General features: G+C 40.1%; 1 long non-coding RNA gene across 2 annotated transcripts in view; it reads right to left on the reverse strand.

The window, feature by feature from the left end:
* Positions 1-383: 383 nt before the first annotated feature.
* Positions 384-12,594, reverse strand: part of LOC122218957 — an 83,198-nt gene continuing 70,987 nt past the window's right edge. The window contains exons 3-6 of one of the 2 annotated variants that reach the window (XR_006202195.1): positions 7,915-8,004; positions 6,780-6,885; positions 6,301-6,485; positions 384-483 (exon numbers count right to left, since the gene is read on the reverse strand). This is a non-coding gene — a long non-coding RNA (uncharacterized LOC122218957). Of the gene's footprint in view, positions 484-3,933; positions 4,086-6,300; positions 6,486-6,779; positions 6,886-7,914; positions 8,005-12,594 lie in introns of those variants that run through there. The other variant, XR_006202194.1, reaches the window with a different exon arrangement.

Below are 12,594 nucleotides of genomic sequence, written 5' to 3' on the forward strand. Positions count from 1 at the left end.
GTCTTTCCTGATCACCTTGGTCAGAAACAATTTCCCTTTTTCAGCATTCAGATAAAATCTATTTTGAACTGTAAATATGGTGCTGTCTCATATTGCTTTGGATAGCCATCTGTCTAATCCCCTTTACTAGATTTCAATCATCTTGAATACAAGGAATTACAAGAGTCAGGATAGGTTAGGTTGTAGTGCTTTAGCAAGAAAAACAAATTCAGTGGTTATAGCTGCAAATGCATAATTTTATTTCACGCTAAACCCCCATCAGCTCTGAATTTGGCTTCCATAGCACCATCCTCCACCATGTGGAAAGTGGCCAGTCACAATAGCAAGGGAAACATGAAGGTAAATTGAACACTGGTAGACAGGGCTTCAGCCCAGAAGTAACACATAACATATGTCACCTCTGTTTGCAAGTTATTGTGAAAACCAAGCAATTGGTCAAGGATGACTTCAAGAAGAGTAGGGACTTTCAACTGCACCATGGTCCTGAAAAGAGCGAAAACAGTGTATATATAAACTTCTCCAATGGTTTCCACAACCATATCAGCACCTATGGGCTCAACAATAACCAGGACCATGGCCCAATTCTGCATTTCATACCTGACTCAAAACTATCTTCTATCTTCTACCACAGTCATTATATACAGATGGCACTGAATAGGCAAGTACTTCCTCCGCTCTGGCTCCAGGTGTCTCATAACCATTAGAACATAAAGGTCAGAAAGATCAGACGATCGTGGCAGGGGAGCTCTAGCTGCCATAAGACTGTTTCACACAGAACCAGTATTGTCCTACTGATAATTAAAAGGAAGAGTCTAGCTGATGTCTCGGCTGTGGACAGATCCTGAATCTCCGTAACATACAAAACTAAGCACTTATTTGTCGTTCACGTATCTGCAGGCCAGCTGGAGTTGAGTTGATCCAGGCTGGGCCTCAGCTAAGTTTGAGTCTACACTTCAGGTTGGGTCCAGCTTGTTCCATGTGTTCTTCATCCTCTTGGAAAAGCTACTCAAAGCATATTCCTCTTGTGATGAAAGGTAGAGCATAAGATTGCAAGCCCGTGTCGGCAAGCACAGTTTATGCTTCTGCTAGAATAACATCTGATAACATCCATTTGATCAAAGTAAAACACACGGCCAAGACCCGAATCAAGGGTGGGAAAGAACGCTCCATCCACCATGAGACAAAAGAAGTCACAGGGCCCGAGGCAGAAAAACTATACTCTTCCCATGGATGAAGTCAGGAGACAGTGAACATATGTGAGCAATGATCTACCCCACCTGATGTGAAAGAGGAAGAATAAAATGTGGATTTTACGGTAACGTGTTTGATGTTCGCACAATAGTTCCTGTAGGACCTCTCTCGGCCACAAGGATGGATGGCTTCTCTCAGCCACAAGTGTCTGACTTCAGCTCAGGTCATGATCTCACGGTTTGTGAGTTCGAGCCCCGCGTTGGACTCTGTGCTCTCAGCTCGGAGCCCGGAGCCTGTTTTGGATTCTGTGTCTCCCTCTCTCTCTCTGCCCATCCCCCCACTCATGCTCCCTCTCTCTCTCTCTCTCTGTCTCTCTAGCTCAAAAATAAATAAACATTTAAAAAAAAACTAAAAAAAAAAAAAGAAAATCAGATGGTAGGTAGGCTATAGTTTTGAAAGTGAGTTGACTGATGTCCTTTCACTGCCAATGACACAAAGTGTTGGAGCCCTAGGAGTTAGAAAGCTTCTGTGGTTTCTGAGAATCTGGGGAGCTGTGAGACACTCTCAGACTAAACTATTTGAAGCCTGTGTGTCAGGTTTGTTGGGGAAGCAGCACCAATATGACATAGCACCAGCAAAAGGCTCATAATGCAGGGGTCATGGGCTATAACATGAATTTTAACATGAACCAGCAGATCAAGGAGAGAGTCTCCAGCAGTTCTACTCTGATAAGGCACTGGCGTAGCTCCCCAGCTGCATAGGGTGCAACTTGCTTACGTGCGTAATCACCATTCACAGGATATTAAGTCTATAATGACCCCCAAATGGCCACCATATTTAGAATAATAGGGGCTGAGGAGAGAGCAAAGGAAAAATTAATGATGGTAGAGGGCACCTGGGTGGCTTAGTCGGTTAAGCTGCTGACTTCAGCCCAGGTCATGATCTCACGGTCCGTGAGTTCGAGCCCCGCGTCCAGCTCTGTGCTGTCAGTTGGGAGCCTGGAGCCTGTTTTGGATTCTGGGTCTCCCTCTCTCTCTCTGCCCCTCCCCCCACTCATGCTCCCTCTCTCTCTCTCTCTCTCTCTCTCTCTCTCTCTCAAAAATAAATAAACATTTAAAAAATTAAAAAAAAAAAAAGAAATCAGATGGTAAGTCAGAGTCTTAGGAAAAGGGAATGGTGTGTCAATTGTTTAACCCATTTGGACAACTCCTATTTATGAGGAAGGTCCAAGAAAATTAAGACATTCAAATGTTTCTAGACACAGGATTTAACTCAAGGGAAAACCACACTGACATGTGCGGGAGCAGCGGGATTGCAGTTTCTGACTTGTACTCCATCCTGTTGGTGTGAAACGAGCCGATCCGCAGGATCTGAGCAAAGCAGGTTAGAACAAGGAGCTGGGCTTGAAAATTCCATAGCGCTCATTGTGGTACTAAGCTCTATAATTTACCAATAGGGGCATAATTTATATCCCCCAAATTGTGTATGCTGTGGTAAGGTCAATTTTCACTTTCTAGTCTAAACACATGGCTGCAAGTGTTCTGATGTGGATCCTGCCCATGAAAGAAGGATGTGAACTAGTCACGTAGCATTGGGCTGACCTTCTGGGGTTTGCAGAATGCACTCTCTCTCCAGCTCTTAGAGGGGGGAGGTAGAAGTGAGGTGAATGCTATTTAATGCTGTCCTCCCAGCTCCCACCATTTGCATTCAGCAGCTGCACAGTGCAAGAGTGCTCCTTGTGATGACGGGAATGTTCTATGTCTATGCTGCCCATAAAGGAGACACTACGCACATGTGGCTTTTGAGCAGTGGACATGTAGTTAATGTGATTTAGAGAATGAATTTCTAATTTTATTTAATCTTAGTTAACTGAAATTTAAACAGCTACATGTGACAAGTGGCTACCATATTGGATAGCACAATTCGAGAATTATCAAGTCCTCTGAGCCTCTCTACTCTTTTAAGTACTCAAAAGCAGCTCAAATGGCCCCTATTCTGCAAACTCACACTCTCACTGCCAAGGAGCAAACATCAGTATCTTAGCAGCTCTCTCAGTTGTCAAAAGAAAAAAAAAAAATTCTGCTTCTGGGCAGACATCTGACTGTGTAACCGTTGCACAGAGACAATTTAGTTCAAAATTATGTGCCACCCTGACTCTACCTGGCAGGTGCCTTCTGTGCTGGCTTTTCTATCTGAAAACTTGAGAAAGATGACAGGGTTTTAAATGATTAACTCCTCTGGGCCACATTACTTAATTATACAGTACATCCAGGGATAGGCACATGGGTCTTTTATGGTAAATGATATGACGGTCTTAAAAACTCATTAATATGTCATTAACCAAGCAGACATTTACTAATTAAACAATTAGCCCCTCTGTTCTTTTCCTTTGTTCCTCCTAGAGATGCTTGGTTGCCCAGATCCCCAATTTAGCAGAAGGTCCCCCCTTCTTTTCCCAGAGAAAATCGCTCATAAAGCAAACTCTGAGACTAAATGATTCACCAGATATTTTTTTTTCCAAGTTGGCTACAAAAAGAAAATCAAAGCTGATTTTCATAGTATAAATTAATGTGGGTGTTTGTCTAGTTTGAATAAATCATCCTCAACCGTAAATCAATTTTATATGTATGTGCTATAACATCCACCATAACCGACATAAACACTGAATATAACAAAACTACATATCCCAGTGAAATAAATACAAACAGACAAGATTAAGGTCTTGAAATGTATTATTATGATTCATCATATAATATCAATACAAAAGAAATGTGCAACGTTCTTAACTTTTTCTCTCAGAAGGTTTCTAAACATCCATCATGGTCTTTGATAATTTTAGCTTCATCATATTTTTGTGCTGAAACTCTGCTAAACTGTAGTACAAGGGGGATTATCTAGTATAGGAAAGTAAAACAGAGCAAATTTCTTTTGAAACAGAGTTTTGTGCCTTAAAAAAGTAAACCTAAGGTAGTTTTAAATTCAGAATAGGAATTTCTGAGACCATTCAGAAGTGCTATAACACACGCGTATTGTTTTCGGCAATATTTTGGTTATGCATTTTACAGTTTAATGCTATAGTTTCAGTGACTTAGAAATGTCCTGCTGACCTAAAGTGTTGAACAGTAGCAAAAGAGCAAGAAATGGGTCATAACTGGGGTGATAAAAGAATACAGTGGAAACAATAGAGCTCAGATGACAGAAAGTTCTAAAGCTGGTACAATTGCTAGAGTTGCTTGACTTTCTCTTGCCTTCCTAGGTTTTCCATTGGCTTCTCTTTCTGCCTTCTGAGTAAGCAATGAAGCTGAATGAGCATTTACATAATATCCTTTATGATACTAACAGTAGAATATGTCTAGATAACACTCTCAAGAGGTCTAGTCTTGTGGAGGATGAACACATTGATTATTCTCTCCATGAAATGAATTTGGAATGGGTCTTAGGGACCCCTTAGAACATCACCTGAGGCCCCTGTAGCCCACTTTATGGAGACAGCATTGATTCTCAAACTTCACCTCAGATCAGAAGTAGCTTTACTATGAAGTTAATGAAGGTTGAGCTTTAAGACCACTCACTAGTGCAGGCTCTTGACAGTACTGGGAGTAAGTTCTAGGCTGCAAATAGGAAGCATTTTTTGTAAATATTTATGGTAAATTTCCTAAAGGATCTCAGAAGACAGAGGCATAAATCTCTTCTAATGTTCTAGTTACTTGTTGGGATTTCTTCTTCCATTTCTTTTCCCATTCTAAATAAATACTCTAACTAAATAATTTTCCCATTAATTTTTATTTGTAACCTTGGATACTTTTCTTAAAGAGAACTCCTCAAATTATGTAACCTTCAGTATGCATAAACTCTGGACCTGTTCTTGAGCTAATCGACACGTTCACTGCTCAAATTAAATAATTGACCTCCGTCACTAGAGTCTATTATAAGATGCTACCTGACTGAGCACAGAGTTGTGTAATATGAATTCAGCATTTGAATGTTTAAGGATATTCTGCAAAGAGCATTGAGATGTTTATAGCTTCTCACCAATAGAACCAGACTGGACAATTCTGGTTCCATGAGTAAAATAGTGGACTGGGGGAACCAGAAGACCTGGTCCTCCTCACACACTTGCCATTAAGTACCTGTGCCACCTTGGGAAACTCAGTATCTCTACCCTCGTTATGCTCATCTGTAGACAGAAGGTGAAGTAGAGAGGGGACAAGACCCTTGGTACTCAAAGTGTTGATCCAGGAAGCATTCTGGAAATGCAGAATCTCAAGCCTCAACCCAGACCCCCTGAATCAGAACCAAGATCCCCAGGAGATTCATATTCACATTACTGTTAGAGAAGTACAAGCACTGAAATGGTTACCCTTCCAGGTCTGAAATTTGTACACCATGCTAGATAGAAGGATACATAGAAGTTCACGGAAATTTCAGGGAAAAAAAAATGTAAAATTAAACTTTCGCTCAATTTTATCCTCTCATCACGATATCTCACCCCCAGCCACTCCCAAATTTCCCTTTATCCTCAAGCCCAGTCCCATTTGGCCAATCACCCATATTGTTTGATTTCTTTAATTTCTTAGGATAAATTCACAGGTGAATTTAAGTTTTGTTCAACCATTGTGATCTTTTACAGTTGCCATTCAAAAACTTTGAGCACCCAGGAAAAAAACATCAAATGAAAATGCTATACTGTTTTTAATTCACAGTGATTTTCTGTAAAAACCAAAATATAGCTTATAATTCAGCTCATAAACATTTCCCCCATGTCCTTTAAAACTCTTCTCCCTCCCTCTTTTATTTTTTTCATAATCATATCTCCACTCACAGCAGGAAAATTACATCAAAATGCTCTCATATGCCTCATATTAGACCAAGCGAACTTTGGGAGGTAGAATGTTCGAAGGTATGACCCAAGCTTACTGGAATTGAGATACAGCTGCCCAGTGACAAGCCCTTTTTAAACGCTAACTTTACTCTACAAGGCCACTGGGATGCATTTGGGTTAAATAATTCTGTTAAGCATAGGGACTGTACATTTACAAGAAGGTTTTAAAGAAAATGTAAACCTGCAAAACATTATACTTCTTGTTTATGCAACGAACAGGCGCTTACCTGCATAGGTAACGATTCTTGCATTACATGCAAATAGGCTTAGAGCTAATTTGAGAGCCGTAATCAGTATATACATTGGAAAACTTTGATCCCTAAGGAGGAAAAGGGCCGTCATCAATAAACTTGGTTCTGACTTGCATTAGTCATGGATTCAGAGACTCGTGAGCTCAGATTCCAGTAAGTACCTGTAAAACAGGAGAAAAGCCATTTGACATTTCAACACTGGAAAACATTTGCGTGAGAAACTTTTTCATAAAGAGAAGATCAATCCCCCTTCCACTGACTAAAGACAAAATTAATTACCACAGTTGGCAGAAGATAAATGGTTCCAATGTACAGAATTGTGTAATTATAGCAGCTGCAGAGCTGGAAGCCAGCTCCTAACTTTGAACCTCAACCCCGACTTGACATTTCTCCCCACCTTCAGTGTTGCTACCAGAAGCATGTTGAAAGCCCCCCCATCTTTCTTCCATAATTACATGCTGGGGTTCAGAAGTAATCACTGGTTCCATTGCCTACACGAAACCTTATCATCCTCCGGTTTGCAAAAGGTATGCTGTATCATCTTTTGAAGTGTTGAAATCTCTAGAGAGAAAAATTTATTAGGGGAAAGTTACTGTTATGGCAACAAAATTAATTCTGCCACAACATGTCAAATTAACCACCCTCCTAAGGACTAGAGTCAGAGCCAAGTTCAGAAATGGACAAATATTCAGTATCAATTTCTTAAATGTCACCCTAGGTTTGAGTAAAGCTGAGGTAAACATCACAGTTTATCTCAACATCCTAATGTTTGCGCCAGAACAACCCTGGCTGGAAAACAAGAGGTTAAGAAGAAGAAAAACAAAAAAATGTCAAATCCTTGTTTCCCCCTCCCTCTTTCTCAAATAGCAAAGGAGGTTGTCAGGCTCTGTGGAGATTTTGGTTCTCCCTTTGAAGCCAAGAGGAACGTTTTTAATCTCATCTTTAATTTTAATCCTTTAAAATATGTAAGTGATTTAGAAATGTACAAGTTAAATTTGGCAGAAGACCCTACTGGTAGAAGTAAAGCCATTTCTTTCAACTTCACCACGATAAAGGAGTTCAAAGCTGGCCACCTAAACTATCTAGATACCTCAGCCACAAGCTGCAGTCTACTGATTTTAAAAGATCCCCTTATCAAAAACGTTTAGAAGTGGTGACAAGGTCACCATCAAAGAAACAACCTCATGCTTGAAAATCTATTTACAATTTAACAATTTTTAGAATAAGTTTTTCCTATTCAAAGGGAATCGCATCTGTTCAGAGTCAAACATTTGCAAGTTGCTACATCTAGGAGCTCAAATCACTCAATTTTGATGTACAGCAGCATACTTGAGATTTTCAGAGGACTTATATCAGTTAAAAGAAGATAGGGTTTGAACAGTTGTGGCATACTTATTCCTGATACTGGTTGTTTCCATTACTGTTTCTACATAAAAAATAAGTAGCTAAATCTCTCCATACTTAGTGGTGTCAAACAACCAGCACTTTATTGTGCTCGCAAATTTTGTGAGAATTAAGGAAAGGGTTCATTAGCTGCACCTTGCCTCTGCTCTGTGATATCTGGGCAGTCAACGGGGAGGCTACAAGTACCTGACCAGATGGGGACTGGAGTCATATGGTGGTCCATTCACACATGTGTCTGTGGTTGATGCTGGTTGTCAGCTGGAGCCTCCACTGGAGCTGTTGATCAGAACACCCACATGTAGCCTTTCCATGGGCTTATTAGGCTTCCTCCCAATATGGTGGCTGGATTTTAAGTCATAGTCCCAAGAGACAGGAAGTTGAAGCTGCCAGTTTCTTAAGGTCTGGGCCTAGAAACTGACATGGCCGCATTCATGCTACTGATCAAGCAGTCAGAGTCCAGACTCAAGGTGATATATACCACACCTGGAGTCATGCCAAGAATTTGTGGACCACAGCAATATATTAATTCCCTCATCAAAGGTATAATTGTTGGCATTTACTTCAGACTTCTTGTGCCCACTCCAATTAATTTTGTCTCTTTAATTCATATTCAATTTCTCATTGCCCACAAGTTTCCATAAAACTATGGCTGTTTCCTCTTACACTATCCTCACTACGATTCTACTGCCTCACTATCCACCTAGCTCACAATCTGATATCATATCTTTGCAGTAACCTAGTGGACAGCAGTCATTAAGCAGGGAAGAAGTAGTATTTGTTGGATGAGAAGAAAAAATAATATGGGTACACTAAGCAAGAAACAGAAGAGAAAGTGGTAATAGATTGGATATAAGGACTTTCCATTGTTGCTAAGATCCAACATAAAGAAATGATTCCAGAGACTTTTGGAGATAAACCAGTACAAATGTAGTTCATCTCTAAGTGTTAATTTCTTATAAATTTGAGTGACAGTTGGGCTCAAGTTGTCATTGCCCATTTTCACAGAGTGAAAATATTGAAAACTTTTTATGGCAATAATATAGAAATAGAAACAAAATTCTAAAGATGTGATTTTCAAATGGAATTTTTCACCCAATAGAAACTGGTAAAAAGTGTTTAACATAACATGCATTTTCTTCAATGGAAATGTATCACATTTGCTCAATATACCACTAATCACTCAGAACAAAAAGACTGTAAATTGGAAACAAAATTTTTAATGGACAGTTATGAATGACTGCAGCAGCCACATAAACCTTACCTATTACATTTCATTGGTTTTAATGCTTTCTGTTTCACTTTTGTTTTTGTTTGGGGAAGTTTAATTATTCTTCTTATTGCACAATTATCAAGAAAACACTTGCAAACTTTGGGAAAATTGGGCATAGGACTTTTAAGCTGACCTACTCTGTATTATGCAATATAATCACCATTTAATATATGTTCTATGATCTAGATTTAAATTTCCAGACTGGTGTTTCTTTTGAATGTGATAACGAGTAAGTTATTATACAAGCAGCTCAACTTTGCATGGGTTATATTTTGGGGCAATAACCTAAGACTTTGGATTTAAGGAGAAATTCTCAGTAACACCTGAGATTCTATGAACACCTGTCTGTTAGATTTGTAGTGCACAAGAAAGTAAATCAAGACATCAAGTATTGTGATAGTTTTTGGAAAAGGAGAGGGAAATCGGGACACTATCTTCCAGGACTGGATAAGCCAGAAAGCCAAATATCCATAACACAATATGAAATCACTACATTGAGACAGTTTAACAAACTCTCTAGAAACATTGTAATCTAGAAATAATCAGTTTTAACCTTCACTTTGTAGAAATAGAGTATCTTGAGAAATTAACGTCCTTTCTGGAGGGAAAGAGAAGCTTGGGCTGATTGAAGGTCTGTGTGCTATTTGTTCCACCAGCAAACACTAGATCCATTGGAGATTTGGCTGCCCCTGTGGTTTTAAAACCTTTTTGTGGAGTCTAGAAGGAGGTGATTCCAGGGATGAATGAAAAACAAATTGATCTTTCAGTTAAAGTATGTCCCTGAAATATCCTAAGGGTGGAGAGCCTTGGAAGTAGACAGATGTCGAGTGAATGGCCCTGTAGGGTCCAGCATTAGGAACTGTGCATGAACTCAAAGCCTGAGGCCTCCATTCAGTAGCAGATTGCCCCATTCTCTTTGAGTGGGAAATGGCCACAATGTGTAGGTCAATGAGATGATTCTGCAGTTGGTCATCCCACAGAGAAAGAGGAAGTTAGCACAAAAGGATCAGGGCCATAGAGATACATCAAGACAAAGACTTCCTCACAAACCAGGGTGAGGGTTGCATTATGCTATTAAAGCTAAATACAGGAAAATGGGAGAGAGAATAAAGCAAGCTATTGGGGGAGGGGGGGTGACAGTTCAGGTACTTTTGCTGTACCTTCATTATGTCCTTACCCCTGGATGTTGAACACATACAGGATTCTTCAGGTAGACTCGTTCAGAAGGTCCCCAGGGATATTCAGAAAAGGTCTTCAGACCTCTGTTTTTTAATGCTTAGTACCTAATTGATGTCACTTAGTCCATTGGTTTTATAGGATGAGGACCCTGGATTTTAGATCACCAGTGCAGACTTCCTCCTAAAATCTAATCTCATATTTTCAACTGCCTAATCAAAATCTCCACTGGATGCCCAAAAGGCATCTTGAAATCAACATTTCTGGAAGCAATGCAGTGGGGACTCCTTCGCCTGAGGTCAGAGCTCCAAAAGACAAAGTCCTATTGGATGCAGATTAGTAGGTTCCTCACCCTCAATCAAAGATCCCAGGCCAATCCAGAGTTTCCAAACTCTGCTCACTAACTTGCTTCCAGATGTCAAGACTGCTCACAAGTAGTCACTGTGATTGCCTCCATACCTTTAGACTCCAGCTAACGTTTGAAGGACAGGCTGACCTTTAGACTGCCCTGAATTTGAGAAGGGAGAAAACACTCCCACATCTCTTTCATATAGGATTAAGAAGGCAATTGTATTGGTCACACCCACCATGTATATGAACAATCCAAGTGATAAAATATGAGATAGCACAGTCATAATAAATACTGTGGCAATGAATTCCCGTAAGTATGCATATGTGCGACCATGTGCTAACATACATGCTGAAGCAATGGCTAATGTCCAGTAAAGCTGAGAAATATCCCAGCTGCTGCTGGGAAAACATGGAAAATTGCTCCTTGAAGTAGTAATCCTTAAAATGTTTATAGAACCACAAACCTTTTAGATAAAGGGATGGAAAATACTGGATACTCTTTCCAGAATAACATACATATACATACACTTGGAAATTTCTCATATACTTTTAAGGGTTTCTGAAAGGGCGGGCCTATGCCGGCTGACTCCATCTTGTTTTGTGTCCTTCACCTAGACCACGCCTCCACCCCTTGAGTAACCTCCCACTCACCCGTTCAAACTTCCTGGTCTAAACACGCCCAGCGACCTTCGTAACAGGACTCCGACCCTTCCCCAGCCAATCAGCTGAGGCCACAGCCATTACCTCACCAACTGCCCCTAGGCCCCAATAAAACCTTTGTCCTTTTGAAACTTGCTCTCTCCCTGGTATCTCACCGCTGTGTCAGTGCAGGTAGGGGATTGAGCTCGAGCTAGCTCGAATAAAGGCTCTTCTGCTTTTGCATCGGACTCGGCTCCCTGGTGGTCTTTGGGGATCACGAATTCTGGGCATAACATTTCATGAACTCCTAAAGGTCTAAGGTCCGAGTCAAGGGCTCAGTGAGTTTAATTAGCATGAGTATGCAAGAGAAAAAGATGGAAAACAAAGGTGGCTCTCTGGGCATTTGGAGATCATAAAGTCTTAATTAAAATACCTAACTGAAAACATGAGGCAAATAAACACCTTTCCACCAAAAAGATAGGAAAATGGAAACCATCATGATGCTATCGAAATAGGCAGTAACTTGACCTCATGTGACAATAAAGCTGCCAGCGTTGAAGGAAGCCATATTGCTTCTAACATGGGATCTGGCCATGGGTGGTCAAATTAGCAAATATTTAAATCAGTCCATTGTGTTATATTAACTTCTCTCTGTCTTAGCATGATGATTGCCTGCATAGCATCTATTTTCTAACACTTTTACCATCTGCCTCCATAGAAATGTTTTGCTTGTGCCTGCACATCTCACTGCACCTTGTCCTATGCATCACACAGAGTTAATGCTTGATAAATGTTTGTTACATCTAATAAAAAATAAAAGATAGTCATCTCAAGTCACGTAAGTCATCAGAGACAGAGCTGGAACTCAACACACGATTGTCCTAGGACAACCCAGTTTTCCACACACCATTTTATGTGCCTATGCAGTAAAGTGAATGGACATGTGATGTCCCCACGTAATTTTCTGGAACTCAAAACCATCTTAGAAATGTACTCACAATAAGTTTAATATGGAGCACATCCAGGCTGGACGAGCCTTTTTATGATAGCATTCTACAGTTGGTCCTGCTTCTCTGTTTTCAATTCTCTTCTGTTTCAAATATCCAACTGCAACAGTGAGGGGTGGGAAATATGGACATCTACATGCAATACTGGGCGGGGCTTGTTATATCTGTTTCTTTCCTGATGTATGTATTCATTTATTTTAAAAGATTTTAGTAAAAATTGGGGCAATGGATTTGACTCAATGGAACAACAGAAACAAAATAGATCACAGAAGGCTGAAGTCAGCTGATACAGTTCATGATTTATCAGGTAGTTTTCATGTGACAACTGTAAGAAGAGGTAGGATATTCGTAATTCATTCATCACTCAGCAGTTCAAATGATGAAATAAAAAGAAATGAAAGAAGAAGAAAAAAGAGAGAAGGA

This window comes from Panthera leo, chromosome B2 (assembly GCF_018350215.1).
Source record: "Panthera leo isolate Ple1 chromosome B2, P.leo_Ple1_pat1.1, whole genome shotgun sequence".
In the NCBI taxonomy this organism is placed as follows: domain Eukaryota; kingdom Metazoa; phylum Chordata; class Mammalia; order Carnivora; family Felidae; genus Panthera; species Panthera leo.